General features: G+C 38.9%; 1 long non-coding RNA gene across 1 annotated transcript in view; it reads right to left on the reverse strand.

The window, feature by feature from the left end:
- Positions 1-1,137: 1,137 nt before the first annotated feature.
- The window catches only part of LOC109023297 (uncharacterized), a 32,539-nt gene continuing 16,902 nt past the window's right edge, over positions 1,138-16,774 (reverse strand). Inside the window, exon 3 of the long non-coding RNA XR_002002697.3 lies at positions 1,138-3,686. This is a non-coding gene — a long non-coding RNA (uncharacterized lncRNA). The remainder of the gene's footprint in view (positions 3,687-16,774) is intronic.

Genomic DNA, 16,774 nt, shown 5'->3' on the forward strand with positions numbered 1-16,774 from the left:
TTCAATTCCACTTCTTCTCAGACACCTAGCGGCCCAGGCATTTGGCTAATTGGATAACTGTATATGGATGACTCTATATCCCAATTCACCTTCATGTTACTTTCCCCTGGGTTTGGTCACCTGGTAACCCTGATCCCAGGCTTGTCTTCCTAGTAATTATGTTGTTTGTATTCTCTTATAATTATCTCCTGTTGCGTTTTCCTGAAGTTTACATTTATTTCTAAACCTACAATATGTGGACATAGAGAAATATTTTATTTTCATAGGCTCATGTATAGTGTATATTTATATGAGAACATTTACAAGATATTTATTAATAGGAAGAAAATTTCTGGGTTTTTGTTCCATTTCTTGCCAGAAGAAAGTGACCCTTCCCCCACCAGTGTCTGTCCCTGTGGCTATGGCTTTATGTGATTTCCATACATAAAGTGAGCTAATTCTTTACATTTCTGTGGGTGGTCAAGAGTAAGATTCAATGTCATTTCACAGATCAGGGTTAAAAGAAGATTTTAGGCTGGGACAGTGGCTCATGCCTATAATCTCAACACTTTAGGAAGCCAAGGCAGGCGGATCACCTGAGGGCAAGAGTTCAAGACCAGCCTGGCCAATATGGTGAAACCCCGTCTGTACTAAAAATACACAAAAATTAGCCGGGCATGGTGGTGCATGCCTGTAATCCCAGTTACTCAGGAGGCTGAGGCAGGAGAGCTGTTTGAATCCAGAAGGCGGACGTTGCAGTGAGCTGAGATCGTGCCACTGCACTCCAGCCTGGGCGACAGAGGAAGACTCTGTCTCAAAAACCAAAAAATAAAAATAAAAATAAAAAATATAAGAAGATTTTAAATGTTCGCTATCAGCCAAATAAACCTTAGCAGCAGGGAAAAAAAGGTTGAAAATAATAGATTTTATAATACAGTGTCTTTTCTTGTCTCCAGTTTGTGCTATAAGTTATCTTCAAGTTATAAGCAAATGAAGAGTACCAATGTATGTAATTTTTGGATATACAGTAAACCCATGTAAACAATGTAAAACCATATTGTATATGTGTTAACATTCAGGGCTTTAAAAAAAATATGCTATGTACAAACCTGAAAATATTTGTCTGATTCATGGACAAATCACTCAAACAAACAATTTGCAGTCTTCATTTATTTATGCATTCAGCTCTGTTGTGGGTGGGTACAGAATGGCCATATAATCCAATATTGTAATACAAAGTGAAAAGTGATGTAATAGATGTTATCAGTTTACAGAATATCAGTCAGTTCTAAAGCCCCCATGGAGGTGTGGAATAATGGGAAAGGCTTCTATTCTTAACATGGTTAAGTTTGTATTTTAGATAAATAAGACATACACGTATACGTATATACACTCAAAGATAAAACAAGTAATTCATAATTTTTGTTGCAAATCTATTCCTCCCCTTACCAGAAAAGCATATTTACACATAAGAATTTGTCAGATCTCAAAAGCAAGATTGGAAATCATAGTGATCATTGTATATTTTAATATAGAATGAAAATAAATTTGACTTTGAGGTATAGTTGAAATGGAAATAAATCAGATGTGAAATTAGATTGAATAAGTTCAAAGTGGTAATGAAAATAAGCCTTGTATATATACATTCAATGAAAGTATTTGTCTCCCTACAGGCATAGCAAACATAGGTGGAAAGATTTTACAAAGGTATTATGGGGACAAGAGTTACTTTATTTTAAAAGCGAATCTGCCATGCAATTTCTAATTAACCAGGAGGTGGGGAATGCCTCCAAAATGGCTAGCTGATGTATTACTCTTTATGTAGAAGCATCTACTTATTGTAGGTTTCCTCCAAAACAACGCTTGTTATCACAGAAATTACAGGCTGTGATGCCCAAAACTGGCTACACATTCCTTCCAGAGCATGTATGCTTTCTTCTCAAGATATAAGCCCTGGGTCTGGGGGCTTGAGGTACGGAGATCTACCTATCTTGCGTATGCCCAAAACCACACTTGTGCCTGTAAATTCCCCATAATAAATTACCCAAAACCAACAAAGTGGATTTGTTCACCTCCTTCTTTGGTTTTTCATCTCCTTTGGCATTTAGGAGTTGCTTTGCCCTTTCACGGAACAGGTAGAATCTTTAAATTATTTGGCGATGTTCATATTGCTTGTTATTAAAGCAAAGCACTAGAAATACCTGACCAGACTCTCAGAATTCCCAAAATACAAAAGCTGGAGCCCAGATTAATAGTTCTTGATAGAGTTATACTTACAAGGGTCACGGCCACATGGCAGTTCAATATAACTTGTTCAAACCACACTCCATGAGATGCAGCTGTGGTAAATATTAAGGAATAAATGAACTAGAGTGGGTAACGCGGTTACCTTGGTTATTCAATTCACCCAAGCTAATATAATTCTAGGTATAAAAGCCATTTTAATTGGGTGTAGTGGTGCATGCTAGTAGTCTCAGTTACTTGGGAGACTGAGGGGAGGATTGCTTGAGTCCAGGAGTTCTAGTCTGTAGTGCCTGAAGCCCACTGGATGTCTGCACTAAGTCTGGCATCAATATGGTGACCCCCTGTGAGCAGGGGACAATCAGGTTGCCTGAGGAGGAGTGAACTGGCCCAGGTTGGAAACCTCTGTCAAAACTCCCATGCTGATCAGTCGTGGGACGGTGCCTGTGAATAGCCACTGCACCCCAGCCTGGGCAACATAATGAGACGCTGTCTCAAAAATAAATTAATTAATTAAATTAAGTTTCTTAAAGTCAGTTAAGCCAAAATATAACTGGGTTGAGAAAATGTCAGCAAAACTAGAATAATAGTTAATGTTTACATGTTAAGTACTTCTGATATGCCAGGCACAGTCCTAAGTGCTTTAAAAATATTGTCACATTTAATCCTGCCAATAACCTGATGTGGTAGTTACTGTTAAATCTCCAACTTACATATAAGAAAACAGAAGCTTAGGGAAGTTAAACAAGTCACTCAATCTTACAAATGTGATCAATGGAGGAGCATAAGTGTCCAGAATCCTTACTCTTTCCCATTTTGCTGTTCTGCCTCTAACATATTGAACACAGCAACTGAAATTTGAACTAGGTATTGAAAGTTGAGTATGATTTTCCTGGTAGAGGAAAGGGAAAGGGTGCTTTTCTCTGGCTGGAGGAGAGCAGGGAGCTGGTAGAGTCACAGAAGTGGGAGGGATTTTCTTCCAAGAGGAACAAATACACGGTGCCTTGTGCATACAATGTGATGGTGCTGGAAGATGAGACTGGAAGGGACACTTGGGTCTAGTTTGTTAGGGCTCCTCTGCATTTAGGAATTTTGACTTGATCCTGAAGGCACTGGCTAGTCAATGAAGGCTTGCATTTGGAGAATGAGAACTCAGATGTCAGTGTGGAGGGTGGATTGGATGTATATTAAGAATAGTTCCTAATAATCCAGACGAGAGGTGATGGTGAACTAAACTAAGGCAGGGACTATCAAAGTAATAAAGATACAGACCTTGGAGGGGTAAAAGAAGAAATATTCTCCCCACCTTCCCCAGGCACACAGGTACAAGCACTTCAGTGGGCTGCTGGGTACGTGCAAAAGTGGTAAGCGGTCAGCAAAAGAATGCTGTCCTGAGTTTTTCCACATCAGTGATTTTTCTTGCTGTGAGTTCTTTACCAATCCAGATGGGGCATCATCACTTGTGACTTCGGAGGAAAGAGTAATTGTAAAATTCATTAAGTTTCTGAATGAAGATGTGTAATATCTTCCAAGAAAATAATTAAACCACCATGGGGCAAAGACTCTCATCTGTATAATTTAAAGTTATAAAGTGGGTCATTGCTTAGTGTCTCAAATCTCGTTTACATGTAGCTAATTCATAATCATACTCCATCTGGCTAAAATTAGTCACATTATTCTGTGAGCCAAGAAAAATATTTGTCTCATTTTAGAGGTTTTATTATACAATCAAATGTAGTCTAATGTACATCTGAATTCTTCGTTCTCCTTTTCTTGAAATATTTGAATCTCACTAAAATGAAAAGATAAAGTAGAATATATGGTATATTCAATAAAAGTTCTCAGCTGGGTGTGGTGACTCATGCCTGTCATCCCAGCGCTGTGGGAAACCGAGGTGGGCAGATAGCTTGAGCCCAGGAGTTGGAGACCAGCCTGGGCAACGTGGCAAAACCCCATCTCCACAAATATATATATATATATACGTGTGTGTGTGTGTGTGTGTGTGTGTGTATATACACATATATATGTATATATGTGTGTGTGTATATATATACACATATATGTATATATGTGTGTGTGTATATATATACACATATATATGTATATATGTGTGTGTATATATATACACATATACGTATATACGTATATGTGTATATATATACACATATATGTATATATGTATATGTGTATATGTGTGTGTATATATATGTGTATATATGTGTGTGTGTATATATACGTATATATACATATATACATATATACACACACACATATATACACATATATATACATATATACACATATATACACATATATATACACATATATATACACATATATATACACATATATATATACACATATATATATATATATGAGAAAATTAGCTGGGCATGGTGGCACGCACCTGTAGCCCTAGCTACTCCAGAGTCTGGTGGGAGGATCACCTGAGCCTGGGGAAGTCAAGGCTGCAGTGAGCTGTGATTGCGCCACTGCACTCCAGCTTGTGTGACAAAGTAACACGCTGTCTCAAAGTAATAATAATAATAATAGTTAAAGTTCTCATTTCAAAGAGCACAGAGCCCAGAATAGAAGAAGATTAAAATCCCGGGAGGCGGAGCTTGCAGTGAGCCAAGATCGCGCCACTGCACTCCAGCCTGGGCAGCAGAGCGAGACTCCGTCTCAAAAAAAAAAAGAAGAGGGTTAAAATGGAATATTCTTATTCCTACTTAAAAGACAGGGAAACCAAACAGATGTGTGCCAAGCTACCATGTGTTGAGGTGACCAATTAAGACAACAAGCCAAACTGAAAATAACAATCAATTCATTTGTTGTGACAGTGCAGGCAAGAGTCAAAAGAGAAAGGCATTGGCTCCCTAGGGTTTTTTCCCAATAGAACAGTGCCAGGCAATAGTCAAATGGAAGCACAGGTAAGGGAAATCATTTCATTACCAAGGAGCCCCAAACAAAAGATTCCTGCTTTTTATGGACTTATAGGGCCATGGAAAGAAAGTGGGAGAAGGACTAGGAGTGAAAAGGTCTGGAGTCAAAGTGGATAAAACTGTCTCAGCCAAGGCCCACAATAACAAGGTCTCAGCAAAGGTGCCTGGGAAGTGTCTCAAGAGAGGCCCCAGTCAAGAGGCTTCTGAATGGAGGTGCCTGAGCTGGGAATGCAGTTATGCATACTAGCATTGCAGCTCAAAGGGGCCTAGGTCCTCAACTGCAACTCCCTCCAGAAAACTACAAGGCACTGGTGGTACAACAAGTCAGATGTGGGGAGAGCAGCTTCTCCTATGAGGCCTGCCATGCATCACCTTGTAATTGCCTGTGGAGGGCCTGAAAGATCACACATGGGACTGAGTCCTGGACCCACACTCCAAGAGTATCCATATCTGATAATAAATGGAGGTGGATTCAGGTGTCCTGCATGCCAATCTGCCAAAAGCCATGCATTGTGAATAAAAAGCATAAGGGAATGCTTTGGCTTAATGTCAGGCAATTTCTAGGGGCACTGGCTATTTTGATTTTATATATCTGGGAAGCAAAGACCAAACATCAGACCCAGGGCTTGGGTACAGAAAAGAGAAACTGAAATTTTCTTTTTCATTTCCTAACTCTGCTGATTCCCTACCCGTCAGACTTTGAAAAGAAAAATAAAGGAAAAAAGAATGGGGTCTGAAAATATTTGACCTTCCTCAGTCCTGTCAGCATTCACTGTGTCAGTCTTCGCCACAGGAAAAGTAGGCAGCAGCACATACTGTGTAATTTCAGAGCGCTGGCAAGAGTCTCCACCGTCTGCCTTGGAGGCAACTCATAGCTCAGATATCTCTTAAACCTGTCCCCAATTTTCTTTTCTTTTCTTTTTTCTTTTTTTGAGATGGAGTCTCGCTCTGTCTCCCAGGCTAGAGTGCAATGGCCCGATCTCGGCTCACTGCAAGCTCCACCTCCCGGGTTCACGCCATTCTCCTGCCTCAGCCTCCCGAGTAGCGGGACTACAAGCACCCACCACCACACTCGGCTAATTTTTTGTATTTTTAGTAGAGCGGGGTTTCACTGTGTTAGCCAGGATGATCTTGATCTCCTGACCTCGTGATCCGCCCGCCTCAGCCTCCCAAAGTGCTGGGATTACAGGCGTGAGCCACCACGCCTGGCCGTGTCCCCAATTTTCATTCTTACTACCTCTCACTTAGGTTATTGTAATAGACTCCTGATTACTATCCCTGCTTCTGGTTTATTTCTCCCACCAGAATATCTGTCAAGCAATAAGAGATATAGAACTGGAACTTCTTTAGAAGTTAGTTGTGTAGAGGTGGTAATTGAAACCCATTAGGAAGGAACAAGCTCTCCTAGACAGGGGTGTAGCCTTAGAAACAAACAAACAACTTTTCCTTTTTTTTTTTTTTCTGAGATAGTGTCTCACTTTGTCACCTAGGTTACAGTACAGTGGCACAATCATGACTCGCAGCAGCCACAACCTCCCAGGCTCAAGCAATCCTCCCACTTCAGCCTCCTGAGTAGCTGGGACTACAGGCATGCACCACCATTCCAGGCTAACTTAAAAAAAAAAAACTGTAGAGATGGATTCTCACTATGTTGCCAGGCTGGTCTCAAACTCCTGGACTCAAGGAATTCTCCCACCTTGGCCTTCCAAAGTGCTGGGATTACAGGCTTGAGCCACTGCTCCTGCCAAAAATTTCCCTACCAGTGAATGAGGGGCATACCCATTTGTTTATTTGTTCGAAAATTAATCATTGTGAATATTTATTATTATACAATTACTATACTCTAGGCATTAAAATATTCTACCTAGAAAATAATGAGGGCAACGAGGTGGGGTTTTCAGCAATGGTTTCATATACAAGATGACATTTGAGAGAGAACAAGAAAGGAGAAAGGAAGAGGAAAAGAAATATGTGAGCATAAAGCATCCCGACATATTCAAAGTTTTGCAAGCATTTCCCTATGTTTGGATACTGGGGGTATCTTAATCCATTTTGTGCTGCTTCAACAGAATATCAATAATAGTGGAGGACTTCAACATCCTACTGACAGCACTAGACAGATCACTGAGGCAGAAAATCAATGAAGAAACTCTGGATTTCAACTGGACTCTAGACCAAATGGACCTAATAGACATCTAAAGAACATCCTATCCAACAACCATAGAATTTGTGTTCTTCTCATCTCTACACGGAACATTTTCCCAAATTGACTATATGTTTGGCTACAAAGCAAGTATCAATAAATTAAAAAAAAAAACTAAATCATATCAAGTATCTTCTTAGATCATAGTGGAATAAAATTAGAAATCAATAGCAAGAGGAACTTTCAAAACTACACAAACTTGGAAGCTAAACCACTTGCTCCTGAACGACTTTTGGGTAAACAATTAAACTGAGGCAGAAATTTTAAAAAATCTTCAAAAGAAATAAAAATAAAGATACAATATACCAAAACCTCTGGGATAGAGGAAAAGCAGTGTTAAGTGGAAAGTTTATAGCATTTAATGCTTACATCAAAAGATAGAAAGATCTCAAATTAATAACCTAATGTCACACCTCAAGGAAGTAGAAAAACAAGAACAATTCAAAGCTAGTGGAAGAAAACAAAGATGAGAAAGGAACTAAATGAGATCAAGACCAAAAATATGACACAAAAGATAAACAAAACAAAAAGCTAGTGTTTTGAAAGGATAAGCAAAATTGACAGACTTCTAGTTAAACAAGAAAAAGCAAGAGAAGATTCAAATAAATGCAACCAAAAATGTGAAAAGTGGTATTACAACTGATATCACAGAGATTAAAAGATCCTCGTAGAGTACTATGAACACCTTTATGTACACAAACTAGAAAACCTAGAGGAAATTGATACATTCCTGGAAACATACAACCCTCCAAGATTGAACCAGGAAGAAATAGAAACCCTGAACAGACCAATAATGAGTAATGACATTGAATCAGTAATTTTAAAATTCTAACAAAAAATCCCCGTCCAGGACCAGATGGATTCACAGCCGAATTCAACAAGATACAGAATTAACCTAAATGTCCAATAACAAATGAATGGATAAAGAAAATGTGAAGGCCGGGCGCAGTGGCTCACACCTGTAATCCCAGCACTTTGGGAGGCTGAGGCGGGTGGATCACAAGGTCAGGAGTTCAAGACCAGCCTGGCCAACATGGTGAAACCCCGTCTCTACTAAAAATACAAAAAAAAAAAAAAAAAAAAATTAGCCGGGCGTGGTGGTGGGTGCTTGTAATCCCAGCTGCTTGGGAGGCTGTGGCAGAGAATGGCTTGAACCCATGAGGCGGAGGTTGCAGTGAGCCAAGATGGTGCCACTGCACTCCAGCCTGGGTGACAGAGCGAGAATCCATCTCAAAAACAAAAAGAAAAAGAAAAAGAAAAAGACAATGTGGTATATAGACACAATGGAATATTATTCAGCCATAAAAAAGCATGAAATCTTGTCATCTGTGATGACATAGATGAACCTGGAGGACATCATGTTAAGTGAAATAAGCCAGACACAGAAAGAGAAATATTGCCTGGTTCATATGTGAAATCTAAAAAAAAAAAAAAAATTGGTATCATAGAAACAGCAGAACAGTGGTTACCACATACTGGGGAGAGAAATGAGGAAGGGAGGATAAGAGAGGTTGGTCAATAGGTATAAAGTTACGATTAGATAGGAGGAATAAATTCTAGTCATCTGTTGCACAGTAGGGTGAATATGGTTAAAAGTAAAATATTGTATATTATAAAATAGCTAGAAGAGAGGCTTCTGAATGATCTCACCACAAAGAAATGATAAATACATAAGGAGATGGATACATTAACTACTCTAATTGGATCATTCTACAACATAAATAGGTATTGAAACATCAAAATAAACCTCATAAAAGTGTACAATAACAATATATCAATTAAAACAATAAATTTAAATTTTTTAATAAAATAAAGGGGTGTGTGTGTGTGTGTGTGTGTGTGTGTGTGTGTGTGTGTGTGTGAATAAAAGCTCAAAGGCCAGGATTTTTGTCTGATATTGGGACTATGGTGCAACACATACTGTGACACATTCAGTAAATAGTTCTTGGTGATTCAATGCAAAATAGTGGGTCAAATGTCATTTCTAAGTTTTCTCATGAGAATCTCAGTGACTTTGTAGGTTCTTGAATCTGTATAAAATGAAAACTTTTGACATCTCAAGCTGTTGTTATAACCCAAGACTCATGCATCATGCACTTGGCTCACTCCCTCTTGTCTATAGGTTACATGCACCGGAGCGTGTGATGGGATGATAATTCCCAATGATGAACTTGCAGGGAATGCAGGTCAAGAGAGAACTTCAGAATCTTTCCATTTCTGATTACATATTAACATTACTAAGTGTGGCTTATTTAACCTTAAAAGCCCTGCACTATAAAAGGATATTTTTGTGTTATTATTTATTAATTCATTCAAAAAATAGTTACGATGTAACCTCAAAAAATATTTATAATGTGCCAATCACTGTGCTGGGTGATGGAGAAATAGCAGTGACTAAGATAGACATAGTCTCAACATTTCAGTCTAGCGAGGGATACAGACAAAAACACTGATAAACCGTATTGTAATCAGAGCTATGAGGGAGGAAGCAGAGTAGTCTGAGAGCATGAGGAGAGGGTACTAAACACATACGGGAGAAAGGGGAAGGCTTCCTAGAGGAAGGGATGTTTAAGCAGAAACAATGAAAGACTAGTAGAAGTTAGCCAAATGAAAAGGAGAGGTAAGAAAATGCAAGCAGAGGGAAGAGCATGAACCAAAGCCAAGAGGCAAGAGAGAAGAAGAAAATGGAAAATGTTCGGAATAGCTGGAACATCGAATATATGAGAAGACTGGATGAGAGTAGATTGTCGCAGAAATCAGAAGTAAGATCATTGTAAACTATGCCAAGGAATTGAGAGCAGTGGGACACTAAAGAAAGATTTTAAGGAGGCAAGTGACAAGGAGGCAAGATTTCAATTTAGAAATGTGTTATCATAATCTAAGCCTGAAAAGACGATGACCTATGCTAAGTAAGTAACAGTAACAGTAAAAAGAAATGAACTAAAATGATAGATATTTAGGAGGTAGAATGGATAGGAATTGGTGAAAAACATGGGGTGAGGAGGAAAAGAATTCAAAATATCTAGCTTGGCAATTGGGTGATTTACTGAGATACAAAACAGTTGAAAGAGCAATTTGGAAAAGAGGGTAGAATAGTTGGGTTTAGTTTTAGGTGTGTTGTGTTTGAAGTGCCAGTGGATCCTCCAAGTGAAGATGTCAACTGGACAAATATAATTAAGAAAAATCCATGAATCCCATATATAAACTTAGGAGTCCTAGCAGCCACTGAGGAGATAGTGGAACACTGTGGTGGTTGAGTCAATAATATGAAAGGAAATCGGCTGTATAGATATTTTTTATTGTCTTGCTGTGGGGTTGAGTTAAAATACTTTTCTGATATCCTAGCCTTTCTTGCTAAATGAAGACCTCCCAAAACCTGGTGTTTATTAAGAAGCAAGTCCTATCTGCCAAGCTCTTCTAGATGCTTTTCATTCCAGGCAGCTCACTATATCACTGAGTCCTCACTGTAATCGCTACACTGGGCTATATTTGAAAAAAGTGACTTAGAGAGAGTGGTAATGAAGGTTACCTTGTTTTTAAGAAACAACAGCAGCTGGCTTTTTAAGTGTTTGAACTAGGGTAATGCCCAAACCTCTCCTTTCTTTGCAGCTGCCACAGACACGTAAATAGTCCCATGAACTCCCTTCTCTAATGCTAATTCATCACTGCAAAAAAATTAGGCATTCTTCCAGGGAAGAAGAGCCCAGCCCAGACTAGCATGGTGGCAAGCCCTTGCCTAAACATAAGTTAGGTTGACCACAAAACTTCAGGGGGATTCCTTCAACACCACCTCCTCTACATCCCCCTGCCCCTACTTCCATTTTTAGGGAACACTACAGTGTTTTTCTAGTTTGGCAGTAAATCTCTCTATGTCTCAGTTTTGACTAAATAGTAACCACTGATGTTAGGCTGATATTAAACTAAATAGAGACAATATTCTCTCATGTAAGCCTTACAACAATGCTTTGAGAGGATACTGGAGCTTAGAGAGGTTAAATAGTGTTCCCAAGGTCACAGAGCCGATACTCTAACAACAATGTTATCCTGGCTCCTTTTTTTTATCTTTTACTTGTGTCAGTGACAATACTTACCTCAACAATAACTAACTTGTGTGAAGTATTTACTATGCCCTAGAAATTCAGTGAAAACACTTGACAAGGATTTTAGCATTTAATCCTCCCAACAGTTTTGTTTTGTTTTATTTTATTTTATTTTATTTTTTTGAAACAGGGTCTCACTTTGTCACCCAGGCTGGAGTGCAATGGCACAAACATGGATTACTGCAGCCTCAACCTCCCAGGCTCAACTCATCCTCCCGCATCAGCCCTCAAAAATAGCTGGGACTACAGGCACAAGCCACCATGCCTGGCTAATTTTTCTGTATTTTTTGTAGAGATGGGGATTCATCATTTTGCCCAGCCTGGCCTCAAACTCCTGAGCTCAAGCAATCTGCCAACCTTGGCCTCCCAAAGTGCTAGGATTACGGGCATGAGCCACTGCACCCGGCCAATTGTCCCCATTTTTAAGACAAGGAACCTGAAGCCTAGAGAAGTTGTCACCTGCTCAATGCACACAAGTGACAAGTGGTAGAACCAGGATTTGAATATGAAAAGTCTAACTTGAGAGACTTCACTGTACTCACCACACTTTGGCCTAGGTGACCTCTAAGGACCCTCTTCTCTTACTCACCCCCGGCCATCTATACAAAGATTCCGTAATTTGTTCCTGTACCAAGGTGGCTTATCACACTTCATTTCACATAAGATATACTGCTAAAATTATGGCTTTGAATTATATATTGACTTTATAATATTAGGATATTTAAGTTCAGAAACTTTATATTCAACTTGGTTTAACAAGTTCTTTGGCCTAAGCATTGGAAGTAGCTGAGGAGGAAGGGGCAGGTGAAACATTACAGGTTGGCTCAGGACCAAAATGAGGCAGAAAGGTTTATTTTTCAACCCTAAAGGTACAGGAAAAGGGCTGAGTCACCCCACTCTCCCTAGCTAGATTCTGGAAGAATCTAGCACCTTTCCATACAGCAGAAGCCTCCTTTGCCAACGGCAGCCTCTGCTTCACCAAGCAGTATTCTATTGGCTCTTCTTTTGGCTCACAGAAGCATAAGCCTGGCTAGATTTCCTTGTTAGTGCTCAGGAAGAATTCCAAACCCCAGATATATTGGGACAAAAAAAAAAAAGAAAAATATTTCACCTTTCTCTGGCTTTTTTTTTTTTTTAACTGAAAGAGGATTGGTAAAGGAAGTAACCATAATTTTTAAAAAAATATTTTAAATAAATCCTGAGCATGGTACTCCCCAAAGTCTCTAAGCTAATGGGTTAGACTAGAAAATGAACACTTGGCCTCTTTTTTTGTACTTTCCCTCTAACTGTCTGATAGGCCCCAATTCCCACAACAACTTTGAACTGCTCTTCAGCCCCACAATTCAGATCTAACGATTCTGATTCTGAATTCTTCTTTAGATCTTCCCTCTCTTTTTCCACATACTAAGTTGGCTCTGATAATGCTATAAAGTAGTAGCATTCCTACTTTGTAATAGGAATGGAAAGGAAATCTGGCCATATTCAGGAGCTCCATGATTATCAACCCATATTACAAAGTAGTAGCATTATCAGAGCCAACTTAGTATGTAGAAGAAGAGAGGGAATTCACTTTGAAACTTAAGTAACAGCCAACTTAAAACAATGCAGTCTCTTTACTTCTTAGCACAGAAAAGTACTTAATGAAGATAGAATGTATCTATCAACTACAACGCAACTTAGTTGCTGGCAAACACAAAGTAAAGAAAGACTTGGGCCGATCAGTGGCTCACGCCTGTAATCCCAGCACTTTGGGAGGCCTAGAGGGGCAGATCACGAGGTCAGGAATTCGAGACCAGCCTGACCAACATGGTGAAACCCCCGTCTCTACTAAAAATACAAAAATTAGCTGGGCGTGGTGGCACACACCTGTAATCCCAGCTACTCAGGAGGCTGAGGCAGGAGAATTGCTTGAACCTGGGAGGAAGAGGTTGCAGTGAGCTGAGATTGCACCACTGTACTCTAGCCTAGGCAACTCAAAAAAAAAAAAAAAAAGACTCGAAGAAGAAAAACAAGAAAGAGGTAAAGAAAGAAGGGAAACTGTTAATAAATTCTGTCTGTGGTATAATATGTACTTTTATGGTTCTCTTAATATTATCCTTAAACAGCCTCTTTAATCCCCACCCGTGAGCCTAAACTTTTATTTACTAGAGGAGTTTAGAGAGCCCTGAATTTCTGGTTTTGACAAGTCAGGTATTTTACATTCCTAGTGTAAAATTATCTGGTTCATATAAGAGAGTTAAGAGGAAATGAAGCTGTATGTTCATCCTAGTTTTTTCTCTCTGTCCTACCCACCTTGTGCCCAAATACCTTCCTCCTTGGCCCACACTCTAGTCCTGAGTTTACCAACAAAGTCTCAGCATCTCTACCTATGGGAGGTCTGGGGCAGAATGCAAGAACAGGGAATAAATAATGGATGATTAGCTTGGCTGGTGACAGACTGTTGTAGCACTAGCAGAATCTGCAGGAGTTCAGATGCAATTCTGCAGATCTGAAAAGATCTTGGGTAAAAGAGAAGGGAAAGGAAATCTGGCCACATGCAGGAGCTCCATGATTATGAACGCATATTCCATAGTTTTCACAGGGCAACCAGAGCTATCCCACACAATTCAAACATGTGTGGTAGTCAAGAGAGTGATCTGAGGAACATGGAAATAGCCATCTGTTCAGAAAGAGGTCTCTATTGCTGGGTCTGAAATGCCCCTTTCACACATCAAACCTTGATGACATCCTAGTTTCAACATTAGGACACCAAAGGAACCACATTATACCATTCAGGTACTCAAATCCAAAGGGAATTGATGGAAAGACTTTAGCGGGAGGGAGTGTTGTCAGCAAGATGGTGGAATAGGAAGATACAGGCCCTCCTTTCCCCACAGGGACACTGAGTTAACAATATACAGATCAGAATGAACTCCACAGACAGGTTGAAAAGCCACAGCACCCAGGTCATTGTAAAACCAAGAAGGGATTCTGGCAAAATGGATAGACAATTTTGCAACATCTGGCATGCCCATCTGTGTCCTTTCCTCTACGTGGCGTAAACCTGAGCAACTTTGGAGAAACCCCTTACTCCAAGGCTCCACCCTCAGGGATGGAAACAGAAGAATGAGCCATGCATTGAATGTTCTGGCTTATCTGGGGGCTGCCCAAGGGATTAGTTTCTGTCTCACCTAACAGAAATCAGTGCTGACAGGACCAGGTCAAGCATTTGGAAGCCACTAAAAACAAGAGGTGAGTAGCAGGTAAGAGTCGCAGTTCCACAGGCAGACACCAGAAGGAGTAAGAGATCAGAAAAGGTTTGAGAGGTCCTAGATCCTCCAGCAGGGTTGATTGGTGAAGGTCTTTCCCTGTATGAAGCCAAAGACTAGGAAAGGTCTTCAAATGGCCAAGTTCTAGCAAAACATTTTAAGACATCCAAAGAAACACAGAAATATGGCACAAAGGATCAAATAAAACTCCAGAAATCAATTCTGAAGAAATATGATCTACTAGTTGCCTGAAAAGGAATTTAAAATAACTATCATAAAGATGCTACCAAAAGAATAACAAACACTATCATAAAGATGCCATCTAAAAGATAACAAACACTGGACCGAGTGAACACTGATAGGCAACTAAATAAAATCAGGGAAATGATGCACGAACAAAATGAGAATATCAACAAGGAGATAGAAATTATAAAAAAAGAACCAAACAAATTCTGTAGCTGAAAAATATAATAACGGTACAAAAAATAGTAGAAGGATCCAACAGCAGACTTGATCAGGCAAAAGAAATAGTCAGCAAACTCAGAGACAGGTCATGTAAAGTCACTGAGTCAGAGGAGCAAGAAGAAAAAAAATGAAGAAAAGTGAAGACAGCCCAAGGGATTTACAAAACACTATCAAGTAGCCTAATATATGTATTATTAAAATCTCAGAAAAAGAATGAGAGAAAGGGACAGAGAGCTTATATGAAGAAATAATGGCTGAAAACTTCCTAAATCTGAGGAAAAAGAAGAACATACAGACTCAAGAGCTCAATTCAGAACCCTAACCAGAATAAATCCAAAAAGAATCACACCAAAACACATTGCAATCAAACTCTAAAGTCAAAGACAAAGAGAGTAACTTGAAAGCATGAGAAAAGCAATTTGTCACATAAAAGGAAACTTCCATAAGATTATCAGTAGATTTCTCAGCAGAAACTACAGGTTAGAAGGGAGTGGCATGATATATTCAAAGTGATGAAAGGAAAAAAATAGTCAACCAAGAATACTGTATCTGGCAAACTGTTCTTCCAAAATTACAAAGAAATTAAGACTTCGAAATAAACAAAAGCTGAGGGAATTTATTACTACTAGACCTTCTCTATAAGAAATACTAAAGGGAGTCCTTCAAGTTGAAATGAAAGGACAGTAGAGAGCAACACAGAGCCATATGAAAATAGAAGGTTCTCTGGTAAGGGTAGTACATAGCCAAATATAGAAACCTATACTGTTATAATTTTTGTGCATAAAATATTAATGACAGAAATATTTTAAAAATAGATCTGTGTTAATGAGTATACAATGTATAAAGAAGTAGTGTATGACATCAGTAATATCTGGGGAGAATAGAGCTGCAAAGGAGCAGAATTTTGTCTGCAATGAAGTTAAGCTGTTATCAATTTAAAGTAGAAGGCTATCATTTTGAGATGTCTTACATAACTGCAATGGTAACCACAAAAAGCTATAGAATATACAAAAAAGAAAATGAGAAGTAAATCCAATCATATTGCTACCAAAAAAAATGAAATATAAAGGAAGACAATAACAGAGGAAATGAGGAAGAAAAAAGCTATAGGACATACATAAAACAATGAACAAAATGGCAGTAGTAAGTCCTTCCCTATAGGTAATTACTTTAACTGTAAATGGATTAAATTCCCCAATCAAGAAACAGAAATTGATTACATCAGTTTTTAAAAATAGGATCCAACTGTTTGCTTTCTACAGGAGACTCACTTTAGATCTAAGGACATGTAGAGATTGAGGGTGAAAGGATGAAAAAAGGTATTCTATGCAAATGATAATCAAAATAGAGCAACAGTGGCTATACTAATATCAGACCAAATAGACTTTAAATCAAAGACTGTTACAAGAGGCAAAGAAGGTCATTATGTAATGATAAAATGGTCAATTCGCTAAGAAGATATAACTTACAAATATTTATGTACCAAACATCAGAGCTCCTAAACATATGAAACAAAACTTGGCAGAATTAAAAGGAGAAAGGTCACTTTCATAATGAATAGAACAACCAAATAACATCAATAATGAGTAGAACAAC

This window comes from Gorilla gorilla, chromosome 15 (genome assembly GCF_029281585.2).
Source record: "Gorilla gorilla gorilla isolate KB3781 chromosome 15, NHGRI_mGorGor1-v2.1_pri, whole genome shotgun sequence".
Classification (NCBI taxonomy): Eukaryota; Metazoa; Chordata; class Mammalia; order Primates; family Hominidae; genus Gorilla; species Gorilla gorilla.